Here is a 17638-nt window from a genome sequence, read left to right as displayed (position 1 = left end):
TTGGATGGTGGTGGCACTGCCCCAGCTGTGGTTCCCTCCCATGGTCTTGCACCTGCCTGAGGGCACAGCTGGGCCCTTCTCCAAGAGCATTCTCCTTTCAGAGATCTCCAGGGAGCTGGGAAAGGAAGTGAGACAACTCACCCGAGCAACATAAATAACACAAACGAGTAAGGAAATGGCTGTGCCTCTCAGTTTTTGGAAATGCACGAGGAGAGGCAGCAGCTGGAGCAGAGCAGGGGAAGGGCAGAGCCGTAATCAAGATGCTCATTTTTCAGGAAGCCCCAGATGCAGATGAAGATATGCAAAGTTTGTGCTGACTGGGAGACAAAGGCTTCACTTCTCCTCCAGAGGAGGGTAAATTAAAAAATAATTGTGAAGACCAGCAATTTCTCTCAATTTTCAACGCCTTACATATTTACCCCACAGATATTTTCTTCCTGTAGATGAAAGAGAATGGCCTGGGACTTGCCCTGGGAATATTTCCTGCATTTTTTTTCCTCTGGAACCCAGAAACAGCAAATATTGCTTTGGTTCATTTGGTGTTTCTGTGGATTGAGGGAATTCAGTTTTGGGGGAGTGGATCTGAGCAATATTTACACATCTAAGCGAATATTGAACAAATTTGAACAGGTTTCTGAGAGTTGTCTTATAATATCCATGCTCCAAGCAGCCTCAGTGGTGACTCAGGGGTTCAGCTCAGTGTAAACATGGAATCAGTAAGGAATCTTTGCCTTTGGTCCTCAGTACTTTGGCAAACCTTTTATTAAATCTTCATGTCTCCCTTATGTGCTCTATTCTTTGTCTCACCTCACTAGAACTGAGTTGGGTCTATAAGGAGCATGAATTTAAGGAGGAATTGCAGGTTCTTGGTGAGTTATCTGTTTCTTATTTTATATATTTCCATTGCACCATACATTACAACATGGGCTGCTCTTCGAGGTATCATGGGAACGCAGAGAAAATATGAATAAATATATATTTAATATGAATAAATATATATTTAAAAGCATATAGAAAGCAAATGACTGGTTCCATGTGTGTTCCCAGTTCCCCTCTGAAATTAGGAAATCATCCTCGGCATCAAACACGTGTTTCCATTCAGATCAGAGTATCCACAAGAGGCAACTGTGCAATGGGTTCCATGTTGGAATTAGAAAGATGTATTTGTTCCTTTTTCTCTGGGATTCTGGTGTTGCTCTGTGCTGATTTCTGTGCACCTGCACTGAGGCAAGGGGGGGAAGGTTGATTTTCTGTGAGACAATGTTAAATGCCTTATATCTGGGGAAGAAATCAATGGAAACCTCAGTTACAACTTGGTAACAATTTTTACAAAAAGACTTTGACTAATGCACTAAAACACTTCCCTTCTTTATTAAGACTATGGTTATAGATGGTTACAGGGATGCTTGAAAGGTTTGGAGAAAAAAAGGGAAGCCAAGAAAATTAAAGGGAAAAAAATATAATGTGGAGAACACATTTTTAAATCCAATGAAAGCTTCTGGAAATTGTTCAGAGAACAAGAGTTTTGCAGCACATTCAAAACTGTCCAAGAGGAGAAAACCCGGACAAAAGCTGAAGTTTTACTTCTAATCCTTCAAAAAAGAGCTCACGAATATTCAAAACCCCCCAAACCCTCAAATCCCAGCCCCAACAAGGAGATCTTTGTGGGACATTGTGACTCTCAGGTTTGGCTCTTGTTTTCCTGGCCACAAACAAGAGACAAAATCCAACAGAACCAGGAGATGAGGCCATCCCCAGGAGGTGTCAGCTGAGGATCAGCTGCATGAGCAGGGAGCAATTGTAAGATTTAAACCTTCTTTGTCCCACCAGCACCTCACCCTGGAGGTGATGTCCCCAAAATTGCTCGCTTTGGAGGTGCTGTTTGAAAGCAGTAATGAATAGGAAGAACCATTATGCACTTTGTTGCCTATTTTTATTCAGTTGGATCTGGTTTTTCCTTTGTTCTGAAATATGAGGGTGTCCAAAATTCCTGCAGCAATATGGATATTGCTACTAGAAAGTTCTTAGTTGTTGCTATACCCCTTGTATTTCAGATTGTTTTAAGAGTGGTTGCAATATGCCTTCTTTAAAAAAAATAGAGGTTAGGAAAAACAAACCCTGTGTTGCAGAGATTGTTGCATCAGATAAATAGATCCATTTTCTTGGCAGAATAACAACATTTTTCCTTCTTTGATATGGGGCAAATGGAACTGCTGAGCTCTGTTCTCTGTGGAGATTAGATGTGTATTTAGAGCTCGAAGCTCCCCTCTCTCACAAGTCAATATTAACAAACCCCACAAAAGCCTCTCTGCTTCAAGCACTGCTACTACTGCTATTAAAGTGTGTGTTCCTACCTGAAAGCAGCACATGAATGACTCCTGCTTTTCATCCACAATGAAAAGCTCTTTGACTGAAATGCTTCAATTCCCAATGTTTGTTCTTCAGTAGTTTAGATGAAGACAGCACAGAGGTTCTCTCTTATACACCCAAGAGGAACATGTTCTCTCTCAACTTCTCTCTCATGTCAGCATCTCCCCAAGCTGGGTGTTCTTCTTTTCTCCATTTCGGGTTTTCCAGGAATTTTTTTCTCTTCTCTTCCCTTTTCTTTTTTTTTTTTTGCCTTGCAATTATCACGGGCAACTTTTGTCTCAGATGGTCCAGCCTCGCATGAAAATTAGATTTTAATTAATCTCTCTCAAAAATTTCTGCCTCGTGTGGATGATGTCACGTTCCCATTATCTAACCCTTAATAACTGATTAGGGCCTAATTGAATGGACTAGAGGAAAAACGACAGGACGGCAGGATATAAAGTTCGTTAAGGAAAATCAATTTGCAAGCCTTTAAATTGCATTAAGGGCTACCCTTTAAATCATCTAATGTATTTCTTCCTGTTTGGGAGGGTAAATAGGCACATGGTGGAGAAATATGTGCAAGAAGAAGTGGTGGGTTTTGTGAGTAAATTAAATTGCAAATGACTGAAGATCAGACAACAATTCCATTATCAATGACAAGCTGCCAAGGTACTCAAAGGAATACTTTGCCAAGTGCCTCGTGTTTTCCATTTCTTTGTCATTTAGAAAGAAATGAATCTTGTTCGTGGGCTGGACAGAGTTCTATCTCATTTTATTAAAAAAGCCAAGAGAGTAGGGTTAATGAATACCAACTCCATTACTTGCTCTCCGGGATGGATTTGGCAGCCCCTTTACATGCCAGGCCGGATGTTTTCCTCTTTTTCAAGCCCACAAACAGTGGGAGCTGCTCACAGTCACATTCTGGGCAGCAGCAGCAGCACTGGATGCATTTCAATTCGTGTCCTTTGTGCTCCCGGGGCAGTTCAGAACCTCGGGGAATTGTTTAATGAAAGCAGCCTGTGGGACACAACCTCCCCTCGGCTGAGGTTTGTTTGGGGTCGTGGTGGTACCCTGGTGACAGCTGATGTCCCCTGGGACAGGGTGTGCTCCTGCTGGGCTCTCTGTGTCTGCTCCTGGCCTCCTGGTGCCCGAGGAAGGCAAGTTTGGAGCCATTCCAGAGGGGGAAGGTGAGGATGAGAGCTGGGCTGGAGATGACTGACAGCTGACAGAACATGAGCCAGGTGTGCCCAGGTGGCCACGAGGGCCAGTGGATCCTGGGCTGGATCAGGAACAGTGTGGCAGCAGGAGCAGGGCAGGGATTCTTGCCCTGGACTCAGGTGGTGAGGCCACCCCTGGAGTGCTGTGTCCAGTTCTGGGCCCTCAGCTCAGGAAGGACATGGAGGGGCTGGAGCAGGGCCAGGGAAGAGCAACGAGGCTGGGGAAGGGACTGGAGCACAAGTGCTGTGAGGAGAGGCTGAGGGAGCTGGGGGGGCTCAGCCTGGAGAGGAGGAGGCTCAGGGGAGACCTCCTGACTCTCTACAACTCCCTGCCAGGAGGGGGGAGCCAGGGGGGGTCGGGCTCTGCTCCCAGGAACCAGCAGTAGGACAAGAGGGCACAGCCTTGAGCTGCCCCAGGGGAGTTTAGGTTGGAATCAGGAAGAAGTTCTTCCCAGAGAGAGGGATCAGACCTTGGAATGGGCTGCCCAGGGAGGGGGTGCAGTCCCCATCCCTGGAGGTGTTTGAGCAGAGCCTGGATGTGGCATCAGTGCCATGGTCTGGGTGACAAGGTGGGGTTGGGTCACAGGTTGGACTGGATGATCTCAGAGGTCTTTTCCACCCTCAGTGATGCTGTGATTGTGTGATGTGGCCTGTCTGTGCTCCCCTGGGTACCCTGGTGTGGCCTGGCTGGTGTTGGGCTGTCTCTTGCTTTCTGCATGACATCAGCTTCAGCACCAGCTAAAAATGAGTTTGTCCAAAACCTAAATAAAGTTATAGAAAAAACCCATGGCATTACAAGGTAAATTGAACAAGATTCAGTTCTGAAACAGTGGCTTTTCTCCCTGGCATCCTGATTTCTTCTCGATCGTGTTTTGGGCTGGAATTTGGGATCATTACATGGGTTGGTCCATCTATACCTCTTCTCTGGCTTTTGGCATTCACACATTCCCAGCACTGCAGTAGGAGATGAGATTCCCACTCCTGGCCATGAATTCCCTCTGGGTCAGGGGCAGCACAACCCCTTGAGTGACCTTAGAGTACATGAAGAGTTGTGTCCCCAAGATAAATCCAGTATCATGGGCCTGATCCAGTATCATTCTGTCCCTGAAATTCTTTGTCCAAGATCCAATTGCTCTCCAGAATTCCATGATCTTCCTCGACATCAGTGAGGGTAAGGAACCCAGAGTGCAAAAGCAGCCTGCAGCCTCATGTTTGCTGTGATTCTCAGGTAAGATAATTAATTAGGACTTCAAAGGAAGGAGTTGGCATGTTTAGCATAAGCTTTAAGTGACATTTTGTCACCTTCCCAGAAGTTGTTTAAAGAGGAGAGAATTGGTACAGTGTGTCTTCCTCTTTGAGATGGTTTATGCAGAGCTTTTTAATTACTTTGGGAATTTTTAAGTGTAATTTTTTTCTGATGGCATCTGGTACAAGCTGGATGCCTGGCTTTGATCTGCTGGGGAAGAGAGGGTGACAGGATTCTTCAAATGAAGAGTAACATCAGCAGAAAAACAGGGAGGAAATTACCATATTGGAGCACTGCTTTTCTTGTAATCATCACCATATTAAATATGGAGGGGATGATTTTGAAAATCAAGTTTGCATTTTGAACAATGTTCGTGGGGCTGAGTTGCCCTCATTAGCTATTTTGTACTAAATTTGATCAGAAAACTGATGCTGACAAGCACTGGAAATGCCTTTTTTTTTTTTCCTGTCCTGTTTTTAATCATTTCAGATCACCTACTAAACAGCTTTTAATATTTTAATGGGTGTCTCATTCACAGTAAAAAGAGGTGAATAAACTGAATGGAGGAAATAAAAATGCAAAAATCTTCTCAGCCTTTTGCTCCTCGTGATGGTACCAGAAAGAAATTTATGGTGCATCTGTGTTTTGCTTTACTTTCAATTTGCAACCATATTTTTGCATATTTGATGTGACTGAAAAAGCGTGTTGCATATTTTTGCAACGAATTTGCATTCCAGGTAGTAAATTTCGGCCAGTTTTCTTCTAAATTTCACATCACCCTAAGGCCATTTAGTTTTTTGGTGTTTTTTTCACAAGATTTTATGATGTTCCCAGTGTCTTTCCTGGGTGTAAATGAGATACATCCAATCATACAGATGCTCACTTTTCTGTGTTATCATCCCACAGATGAACTCACATTTTCATTCTGAACGTGTTGCATTCTGTTGTTTTTATTTTTAAACGTACAGATTTGGGAACGAGGAAGAGAGAGAAGGTACTTTTTAGAACTCTTTGTGTTTATTGTGGAAACACCTCAAAATTCCTACAAATGTTCATTGAAGCCTTTCTTCATTGAGGTCTTTCTCCATTGAAAACTGTTATTCATAAATAATATAATGTACCTTTTTTCTGTGTCAAAGGCGTAAGTTTTGTCCTTACAGTAATTCCAGAGGGGAATTTCCTTCAGGAGAAAGTTGTTGCTGGAAGGTTCCTGGTTTTTCCAGACCCCATTGCTGCTTCTATAGGGAGATGTCTGGAAAGAAGAAAAGGGTCCTTGCATTGATATCTCTCCTCTCAGGTGGTTGAGGGTGGGCTTTAAATATGGTTATTTTACTTAATTATAGTTTTTGAATGTTCTCTAACACAAAATATAGGTTTGCTGCAGCCTGAGCCGTCAGAAAAGCAATGGAATTTGGGGGAATGCTCTTTCTGAAACAAGCCCTGTGACAGTGCCCAGGCTGTGCCAGGTACTGGGAACTTGGACATTCATATCACAGAATCACAGAATTATTAAGGCTGGAAAAGGCTTAAAAGACCATCATGTCCAAGCTTTGACAGCTCACCCCATGCCCACTAATCCATAGCGCTGAGTGACACATCTGCTGGTTTTTGAACAATTTCAGATGTGGTTCCTCCTCCACAGTCTGTGCCAGGGCTTGAAGCCCCTTTCAGTGAAGAAATGGCTTATTTCCTTTTTGTTTAAATGACTCTTTACACCCTCCTTGACTTCATTTGCAGCAAGACAGCAAAACCCATCTCCTTGTCACTCTTTTCTGTGGCAATGCCCCTTCTGGAGATGGGGGAAGACAAATACTGTGATTATTTTTGTGGGAGTTCACAACACTGCATTGCCAGCAGGACATGGCACATATTCATGTCCCTGTGCCTTAACCAGGCTCAGGAGCCTTGAGGTACCTGATAATTCGAATGTTCATTGGCCCTGAGAGTGTCCTCCTTTCTTTATTCACAGCTCAGCAGAACCCCTGTCCCTGAAGGCAGCTATAAAAATATATAACCAGGCAGCCCAGCTTCTCATTTCCCTGAGAGCTGGGGACAGCTCTGGAAAATAATCTCAGCAAAAAAAATCATAATTATGGTTGATTCGCTCTTTACAATTAGGAAATTTTGGCATGCACCGATTGTTGCTCAGCAAGACAAAAAGCCAGGCAAATAGAGAGCAAAAAAACCCAAAACCCGGGGAAAGTGGTGAGAAATGAGTGGCAAATCAGATCTTTGTTAGGTTTGGGACAGCTCTGGGTGTTTTCTATCCTGTTGCAGATCTGCTGCAGTTCAGGCAGTGAGGGGGTCATGCTGTTGTGGTCGTCGAGAGGGAAACAATCTGAGAAATGAAATGCAACTCTCCTGCAAGGGCAGTGCAGGAAAACAGTATCATATCCAGACAAATTAATCCACCTTACGTTTCTGGCTGTCTCAAGGCCCTTTGTTTCACTGGCAGTGCAGTCCCAGGTAGAAATGTAATTATTATTTCAAGTGGAAAGTTCTTTTGCAAGAGCCATTTGTGCAGGTTGCTGTCTCCCAGCAGAACCCCTTCAGTGAAGTGTGTTTTCATTTTGAAACACAATAACAGCCGTCAGATCGAGCCCTCGTTTGTTTTGCTTGGTTTTGTTTTGTTCCTGTCATTTGTGTATCATCATTTCAGGAAATAAACGTGTCTGTGAGCACTCAGAGCCACGTGTCTGAACTTCCATTTGTCACTGGAGGTGTTGGCCCCACCAATTCCCAGCCCCGGTCACAACCAGCTGCTTAATAAAAGCTGTGGGAAGTCGGCTCCACTCACAGGTTGCAACAATTTCATAACCACAGAGAGGAAAAGGAATGTTGGGGCACTTTGCAGGAGGTTGTGGCATGGAGGAGTTTGGTCCCCTACCCACAAGGGCATCATGGGTCTGTTGGAGCCCCTTGTCCAGCTCTGTAGGGTTGATCTACACCCTGTGATTACAGTCACACAGCAACAGGTACTGAGGGCAGTGCTGGAGGTCCTGAAAACCCTCAGTTTGGGGGATTTTGGCCAGCACTGAAGGTGATTGTAGATGCCCCTAGAATGGATTAATGGTAAAAAAATGAGTTTAATAGGAGACACAGTAAATGAGAACATGTATATCAATATGATATATAACATATTATTGTGTAATGATAAACGATATAATGTAACAAAAGGTAAAATAATGGTAAAAAACAAGTACCTCTTAGTCCTCTGGAGTGATTTCTATTTCCTCTTCTTTCACAGAATCACAGGATCATAGAATGGTTTGGGTTGGAAGGGACCTCAAAACTCATCCAGTGCCACCCCCTGCCATGGGCAGGGACACCTTCCACTATCCCAGGATGCTCCAAGCCCCATCCAACCTGGCCTTGGACACTTCCAGGGCTGGGGCAGCCAAGGTGGAAGCATTTTCCCAGATATAACTCTGAACTCAAGCTTCTTTTCCTTCGAGTTCTCATATGTTTTTTTCCTAGGCATGAACCTCTTGCTATGAACAGGGGCCTGACACCTGCCCAGGTTGCAGCCTGTGCTCTTTCCAGGTGGGCTCTTTGGTTTTCCAGCTGGGAAGGAGAGAAAAGGAGTTCAATTGTGAGGGAACTGCATCCAGGGGGATGAAAGAGTCGTTTCAGGATTAGGGATTTCATACACGAAAAGGGAAGAGGCAGCAGCTCCTGTTATCTTTAGGACTGGACATGCAGAGAGCGTGTCTGTGGCTCTGATCCCTCAGGCTATCTGGGAGGATTATGGATATTCTGGGCACTGTTTGACACCTTGAACATCCACACACCTCATTCATGTATCACTGTTCACAAACAGGGTCATGGCTTGGGCATCCAGGGACAGAAAACTGTCCTTTTGAATTAGTCCAGTCCTTGTTCTGTGGTTTTTATCGAGTTCCTTGCCCATTACAAAAGGGTTTTCCTGGAAACAATGGAAAGCAGTCGATAAGGAAGCAGGGTACAACAGATAGAAGCACTTAGTTTCTGTCAGCCAGACAAGGAGCTTTCTTCCTCCCTGATATAATGCCTAAAAAATGGGAACAAAAGCACATTTTCATTCACTAAGTTCCTTCAGTGCTGGAGCTGATAAGATCTTAAACATGAATCCTGAGCCAGCAGCAGGGAAAGAAAGAAAGAGGGTCATTCTCAGTGGAAAGCAAACAAAGGGAAAATCCTGACGTTACCCAGTGGGGGATAAACGGGAGAATTCAGGGAAAAAAGGTGATTAAAATTTCATAGAATCATAGGATGGTTTGAGTTGGAACAGACCTTAAAACCCATTTCATTCCATGGCAGGGACAGCTTCCACTATCCCAGGTTGCTCCAAGCCCTGTCCAGCCTGGCCTTGGACACTTCCAAGGATGTGGCATTTACAGCTTCTTTATGAAACCTGTGCCAGGGCCTCCCCACCCTCACAGGGAAGAGGAGATGGGCAGGATTGTTCTCAAATTTTCCTATTAAGAAATAAAAACTATGTACTTTTCTCATCTTTCTGGAATATCTACTGTAGGGAGTAAGCAAGATTAAACAGCCTGATCATTAGGGGTAGGCCTGAAATTCTCTATTTAATTAGGTTTTGTGCTTTGAATCTTCAAATTTAATATTCATTTACACTTAACTTTGCAGAGCTGTCAGCAAAATACTCTGTGAGGGAACCAATTGTGTTCCTTGCTCCCGGATTTCAGTGTTACTGAGGATTATTGGGAGGACCCAGAAAAGGTGTGTGGAAGGTTGGGGAGGAGAAACAACACCTTAATGGCAGATTGGTGTAGGTGGGAACGCTTCCTCTCATGACTCTTTTTCCATTGATAGTCAAAAGTATTGGGATGAACCAACTGGTTTTGCACTGGGAAAAAAACCCAACTAAAAACCCCCAAACATTTTTATCATCTCACTTTATAAAGCATCTACTGAAAGCATGAGGGGGTCAGGGATCTTCCTAAAGGTGTCTTAAAATAAAGGAACTTTTCTAAAGCCAATAGTTTATTCTTCACTATATATTAAATGTTAAAAATAGATGAATTTGTGGTATTGGCAGGCTTTCCATCTGCTTTCATGTTATCTTTTATAAGCCCATAAAAAGAGGGATTGCTGGAATATTGTTTAAAAAAGAGGAAGAAGTGACTCAGCTTCTCACCACAATATATTTAGTTGGAGGAGCTGAAACTTGCCTGTAATCAAAACAAAATGAAATTACTCTTTTTGTGCCCATCAGGACTAAATCCATATTTCTAAAGGTTTCATTTCTGAGGGCTCTGGAAATTTGACTTTGTTCTTTGTGCACTGAAATATTAATAAATATTGCTTATCCATTTTTAAATTCTCTGTGTTTCACTCCATAGGGCTCATAAAAATATCTCTTACTCCACTTACTGATAGCCCAGGCAGGTGAAGAAGCACTAAAACAGAGCACAGAAACAGCACAAATGGAAATTAAAGAAGCCTGCAAACAAGTTCTGCCTGAAGACATCCAAGCACACACACTGCAATAGATTTCCTCCCAAACAACTCCAAGACCTGTTTCTCTACCTCATGCACATTATAAAACACTCAGGGAAATGGAGATGAAGTCCCAAGATGCATTGAGATCATTCTTTCCAATGACAACAATGCAATTCTTTGAACAGTGTGCATGTCAGATAGACAGAGGAATAAATAAGGTATCTATTGCATGGCAAAAACCTGCATTTCATGATTTATGGGCTTGGGTAGAATTATAGGAACATGTAAATACCCTCTGCAAAAGATTATGAGAATAATTGAAATGATTGATTGAATTGAGTGGTTGAATTAAACTGATAGTTGGTGAAGATTCAAAGTTGGTGAAAAATTGCAGGCAATAATATGGGGTTCTGTAATATAATATATTATTATCTGTGTATTGCCACAATGGAGGTGAATAAATCTTGACAAGCCCCTGGCCTCAGTTCAGTGCCACTTTAAGGGCAAAGTTTCTTCTTCTACACTTCTTACAGAAATGTTGAATAATCCCTTTTTACTCTGGAGAGTCTTAGAGTCACAGAACCCCAGACTGGTTTGGTTTGGGAGGGACCTTAAAGATCACTTCATTCCACCCCCTGCCATGGGCAGGGACACCTTCCACCAGCCCAGGTTGCTCCAAGCCCCGTCCAACCTGGCCTTGGACACTTCCAGGGATCCAGGGGCAGCCACAGATTCTCTGGACAACCTGTGCCAGGGCCTCCCCACCCTCCCAGGGAAGGATTTCTTCCCAATATCCAACCTAAAATCTACCCTTTTGCATCTTTAAACCATTTCCCTTGTCCTGTCCCTCCATCCCTTGTCCATAGTCTCTCTCCATGTTTCCTGGATTCTCTTCAGGTCCTGCAAGGCCACGGTCAGGTCACCCCAAAGCTTCTCCTCTCCAGGCTGCACAGTCCCATCTCTCTCAACCTTCTGGGCTTTATCATGGAATGTTGGATTTTTGAGCACTTTAATTGGTGGGCACAGCTGATTTTGGCTGGTCTCAGGTGACTTTGAGTTTCACCTTCTGCTGACCCCTTCCTGCTGATGTGCCACTGCCACTGAGGGCTGCTTTCCTAAAGCTCCCAGGGGCTTCTGCTCTGCCAGCTCTCAGTTGGTTTTCCTGGGGCATTCCTTAGGGATGTCCAAGCCAGTTGCATACCAGAGCAGGTCCCAAACCTCTCAGGAGCTCTTTCCAGAGAAAAGAGCTGCAGGAATGCAAAAGGACCCTAAATAGGTTTCATTTCTGGCCCTGCTTGGAGCTGCCATCAGTGACACATCAGAGACCTTCACACAGGCAGAGCTGCTGAGGGAGGATGGAACTGTCCAGATTTTTGGGGAACACAGAGTGCTGGGGTTGGCAGTGGTCCCACCATCCTCCAGTGGGAGGGATTTCTCCTTGGGAGGAATGATCCTCTTGGGAGAGATGATCCCCTTGGGAAGGATCTCTCCTTGGGAAGGATGATCTCTTTGGAAGGGATCTCTCCTCGGGAGGGATGATCCCCTTGGGAGGGATCTGTCCTTGGGAAGGATGATCCCCTTGGGAGGGATGACCCCTTGGCAGGGATGCTCTGCTGGCTCACCAGCAAAATGAAGTGACATTTTAAGGAGGGCAGATGGGCCAGGGGTAAGCTCTGCACAGCCATCCTGCAGAAACACATCCCAGAGTTTTCCCAGTGTTTCAGCGAAGGTTGGAAAACCCTCAAGAGAGCAACAGTCAGAAATTCTCCAGATGTCATCAGGATGGTGATGACAGGAAAAGTTTTGTGGCATTTCCCACAAAAGCAATGCCCTTCTCTGCCTGTGTTCCTGCAGGGACTGCAGGTACAGGGTGTTGGGAACATGGAAGGAAGATGATGATGTCCCTTCAGGGGAGGCATCAGAGCTGGCTGAGCCTTAACCAAAAATACAGAGGGAGAAAACAAAGGAAGTTGAAAGTTCCTGCAGGCTTTCTCCTGTGGGGGGCAAAGGGGAGGGTGTTTCTGTGTGCCTGGAGGGGCAGAGATATTGGGACTGGAGGGAAAAGGAGAAAAGAAAATGTTGCACCTATCTCCAAGAAACAGGATCCAGTTTCACTTCACTGCATGTTCCTATTATTACAGAACCCCAAATTATAGCCTGCAATTATTCACTGAATCCTCAGTAACTATCAATCCAATTCAACCACTCAATTCAATCAATTATTTCAATTATTCTCATAATCTCATAATCAGAGGGTATTTACATGTTCCTATAATTCTACCCAAGCCCATAAATCATGAAATGCAGTTTTTTGCCATGCAATAGATACCTTATTTATTCCTCTGTCTATCTGACATGCACACTGTTCAAAGAATTGCATTGTTGTCATTGGAAAGAATGATCTCAATGCATCTTGGGACTTCATCTCCATTTCCCTGAGTGTTTTATAATGTGCATGAGGTAGAGAAACAGGTCTTGGAGTTGTTTGGGAGGAAATCTATTGCAGTGTGTGTGCTTGGATGTCTTCAGGCAGAACTTGTTTGCAGGCTTCTTTAATTTCCATTTGTGCTGTTTCTGTGCTCTGTTTTACTGCTTCTTCACCTGCCTGGGCTATCAGTAAGTGGAGTAAGAGATATTTTTATGAGCCCTATGGAGTGAAACACAGAGAATTTAAAAATGCATAATCAATATTTATTAATAATTTGGTGCATAAAGAAGTCTCTAAGGAGGTTATGCCATTTCCAAGGACATGCTGATGGCTGGATTGGTTTGCATCCTTCAAAATACACTGTTCAACTGCAAGATATTCCAGTGGTCATAGAGGAAGGGGGTCCTCATGGGATCAGGATGTGGAGAAGTCAAAGCCCTAATCTCACTGCACTGACCATTCCAGAAGAGACAGACATGGAAAACCTGAATTTTCAGACTGGAAGTTTGTTTAACTGTGCCATGTCAGATCTTCAGGTGCATTTTCAAGTGGAGAAGACCCAGCAAAACAGGGAGAAAATTCATTAAGGATCCAACTGATCCTGTGTGTTTGGCCATTAGGGATATGCTGAGCATTAGGTTTGAGGTTCATTAGATCAATTAATGGTGTTGTCTGCCTATGGGGTCAGTGAGCCATGTGGAATAAAGACCTTTAGGCTGCACTGGTGGCTGGATGAAGCACTGAACCACCCCAAAAACCTGCACTGCAACATTTAAATCATTTGGACTGTTTGACTCAGGAGCACTTTTGGTGGTTCTGCCAAAAGTCTCAGCTCCCAAAAACTTCCTGGGGCCAGCTGAGTCTCCTGGCACAAACCAGGACAAACTAAAGCCAAATTCAATGGCACAAACCAGGACAAACTAAAGCCAAATTCAATGGCACAAACCAGGACAAACTAAAGCCAAATTCAATGGCACAAACCAGGACAAACTAAAGCCAAATTCAATGGCACAAATCAGGACAAACCCAAATTCAATGACACAAACCAGGACAAACCTAAAGCCAAATTCAATGGCACAAATCAGGACAAACTAAAGCCAAATTCAATGGCACAAATCAGGACAAACTAAAGCCAAATTCAATGGCACAAATCAGGACAAACCCAAATTCAGTGGCACAAACCAGGACAAACCCAAATTCAGTGGCACAAACCAGGACAAACTAAAGCCAAATTCAATGGCACAAGTCAGAACAAATCCAAATTTAATGGCACAAACCAGAGCAAACCCAAATTCAATGGCAACCCAAAACCATTTAATGAGAAACCTCTGTGAGCAAGAATTTGTTCAGTTGCCCCTCTGTGATGCTGCAAAGAGTCACTCCAGATTAAACTAATTTTGGGGGATGTGATTGGAAATCACCGACACGAAATCAAGTGTGATAAATATCAGTAACTTCGTGTTGGGTCAGTTTTCTTTTAATTACCTTCACCCTGGTCTGAAGACCTCACCCTTAACGAACTTTTGGCAGTGTATCTTTACAAATGATGTTTTTACAAATCTTGATATTTAAAAAAAAAAAAAAAAAGCCTTCACAACAAACTGCCTCAGAAATCCTGGGAGCTTTACCAGTTTTTGTCTGGCCTACTTTACTATTAGTTCAGTTTAGGTGATATTTGTTTTCCCTGCTGCTGGTGTTGCTCTTTTTTGTTTTTTTTTTCTTTAGTTTATCTTTTTTTCTTTGCCTTCTCGTGGAGGTTGGTTTTATATAAACATGTTATCGAGCACATAAATCAAAGAAGCTGGAAATAGTAATATATTATGGTAATGTATATTCATGGTTGTTTGATGAAGGAAAGGCATTAACATATTTCTAGGTTCTCTGTCATTCCCTTCAATTTTTTTTTTGCCTTAAAAAAGAGAAAAAAGGAAAATGCTCTAGTAAATTCACATATTTATGAGAGTAAAATTATCAGACCAGGTAGGGCAATAACTCCCTTTTCCTCTCTAATTTGGTGATTTGTAAATTAATGAGGAAAGGTGTTTTTTCCTGGTTCTATCAGTCAGTGGTGGAGCAGATTTGACTCTTATAATTAAGTGCAGTTTTTCCTTCTCCCCTTTCCATGGGGAATTGAAACGCTTTGGGAATAACCCCCAGCACCACTCTGACAAGGAGAAGCACCTCCACTGCTGTCAGAGAGCTTCAACATGTTGTCAGGGGCATTTTAGTTCTTCCAACCATCTCCTGGCAGTGTTATTTATATTAATTTTGTGATCTCCTCTTTTGGAATAGAGATTTTCTACTCCATGTAATATCTGTGACTCGACAAAAAACGGGGAGAGGTCACTCATTCATTTGAGAACAAAAAATTGGACTTCTGAGAGTTTCTCAAAGAGGGAAAAAAAGAAAACAAAAATCAAAGTAATTTGGCAATAATCATGGAATGGTAAAGCCTGGAGGGAACTGGAGGCTGATGAAGGAAAGGCATTAACATATTTCCAGGTTGCCTGTCATTCTCTTCAATATTTTTTGCCTTAAATAAGAGATAGAAGAAAAATGTTCTAGAAAATCCATATGTTTATGAGAGTAAAATTGTCAAACCAGGTAGGGTAATAACTCCCTTTTTCTCTCTAATTTGGTGATTTATAAATTAATTAGGAAAAATCCTTTCCTTTCCTTTCCTTGCCTTGCCTTGCCTTGCCTTGCCTTGCCTTGCCTTGCCTTGCCTTGCCTTGCCTTGCCTTGCCCTGCCCTGCCCTGCCCTGCCCTGCCCTGCCCTGCCCTTCCTTGCCCTTCCTTGCCCTTCCTTGCCCTGCCCTGCCCAAACCTTCCCTGCCCAAACCTTCCCTTCCCAAACCTTCCCTTCATTATTTTCCTATTTTCACAGTTATTTTTCTCTTTATTTCTGCTGTAATTTTGCAAGAATTTATACCTTGGCTTCAGCATTTATGGAATCTTCTGGGTTGTAATGTTTTTCCTTTCTAAGCCATCAAGCTTGGCCTCAGTTTTCTTACCAAAAAACCTTAATCCACTTATTGGAAAGAAAGAGATGTTTCCCCCATTTTACCTTTATTAGAGTTTCCACGTGGCCCCTCTCATTGTCTCAGCCGGGCATTCAGGCTGCTGCCCATGGAGTTGGGAATGTTATCATAAAAATTGCTTTCTGATACTCAGGGTTTTGATACCCTCAGGTATTTTGAAGCTGTGGAGCTTCCAGTGGGGAAGCCCAGCGTGGGGATGGATCCCATGTCACAGATCATGGAATGCTTGGGGTTGGAAGGGACCTATAACCTCATCCAGTTCCACCTTCCACTAGCCCATGTTGCTCCAAGTCCCGTCCAACCTGGTCCTGGACACTTCCAATGTTCATTCTTCCACCTGGTCCCTTCCCTTACTTAACTATATTCCAGCAGCCTTTTGGGAACTAATATTGTATTTCTTATGCCATGGGCAGCAGAACTGGGGTTATTCCTTCACCTCATTTACTTTTATGGGAATAATAATGTGTGTTCATCTGGAGGGGGGGGGCATGATTTTATTTCCATGGTTTGGTGGGATCAGGACTAGGAATTGGGCTGGGATCAGGACTAGATCAGTGAAGTGCTAAGCTGGAACCCGGGAGGGCCATGGGCTGTTTCTGGCTCTGTTGCAGAGCTCTGGGTTTTGCCTTGCAGCAGATTTCAATATATGTCTTAATTTTGTGTTGTCACATCAATGACAGCCCAATTTTGGGGTGACACTCCCCACTGTTGCACTTCCACAGGTGTCAGTGGATACCTGGGTAAAAATTCCAGCAGTGGGACCTGAGTGGGGCCTTTGAGCAGCTGAACTGGGCCAGTGGGTTGGGAAGGCTTTGAGCTGGGTTATGTTTGGAGGACTGTGTTGGAGAACTGCTTCTCATGGATTTTGCTCAGTGTGCAGCAGCCTAAGATGTCCCATGGAACCCTGGAATGGTTTGGGTTGGAAGGGACATTAAAGATTATCCAGTGCCATCCTGCCATGGGCAGGGACACCTTCCACTAGCCCAGGTTGCTCCAAGCCCCGTCCAACCTGGCCTTGGACACTTCCAGAGTTCATTCTTCCACCTTGCCCCTTCCCACAGTGTGGGAATTTTGACTTAATATTCTCAAGTGTTTTTATCATGAAAAATGTGACTGAAAGGTGGGAATGCTCACGGTGGTGGTGAACCTGGGGAACGAGGATTACACAGAGTTGGACTGAGCAGAGTGAAATATTCTCTGTGTGGGAAAGTCCCTCTGAGGTGTGGAAACAGGAATTCTTTTTGCTTTTGGGGAACAAAGCCACCAGGTACAGCGAAAAACATGTGATTTCCGTGGATTTATTAGAACAAAACAGAGCCTTGGCCAGCAGTGGTTGTGAAAAGCACATGAATTGCTGTCACTTAGGCTCCTCATTTCCATGAAAATTAGTTCCTTCTGGGAAAGTTTCTGTATGAAAGAGGCATTTGAGCTTTAATAATTGTGTTTTAATATACCTGAGGCATCCAGGGCACCTCTGGAACTGCACAGGTTGGGTTTGGCCCTCAGCTGTGCCATGAAAATAAAGTGCATGGAAGCTGAAGGCTTTGATGTTGGATGCCTCAGGGAGAGACATGAAGATGTCTCAAGGTGGGTGTTGGAACCTTTTTCGAAGTTGCTTATATTTAAAACTGATCATTGGTTTTCTGTGTTTAAAACTGAAACTTTAAGGAGCTTCTTTTGATGAATTTCCCATTCCAGTGCTCAGGTTTGTTTGTTTTGTTCGAGTGACCACATCTCCAAATTCCTTCAAGATGGAAAACCAGTTGTTAGTGGAAAGCTATAAGTAAAATACAACAGAATGTCAACAAAATCTTTGTAAGTTGATTGAAATTAAATGTTTCAGGGAGAACTTGAAGTCTGAAATATCTCAGCTTCAGCCTTTTGCCCCAATTCAGGATAGATTTTCCTC

The 17638-nt window shown here is 43.5% G+C and overlaps 1 long non-coding RNA gene across 1 annotated transcript; it reads left to right on the top strand.

Moving 5' to 3' along the window:
* The first annotated feature begins 6177 nt into the window (after window positions 1–6177).
* On the top strand, window positions 6178–10738 carry LOC135418545 (uncharacterized). Its single transcript, XR_010432509.1, has 3 exons — window positions 6178–8358; window positions 9445–9537; window positions 10161–10738. It is a non-coding gene; the product is annotated as an uncharacterized LOC135418545 (long non-coding RNA).
* The last annotated feature ends 6900 nt before the right edge of the window (window positions 10739–17638 follow it).

The sequence above is a fragment of the Pseudopipra pipra genome, chromosome 9, assembly GCF_036250125.1.
Source record: "Pseudopipra pipra isolate bDixPip1 chromosome 9, bDixPip1.hap1, whole genome shotgun sequence".
In the NCBI taxonomy this organism is placed as follows: domain Eukaryota; kingdom Metazoa; phylum Chordata; class Aves; order Passeriformes; family Pipridae; genus Pseudopipra; species Pseudopipra pipra.
This window is presented reverse-complemented; position numbering and strand designations above follow the sequence as displayed.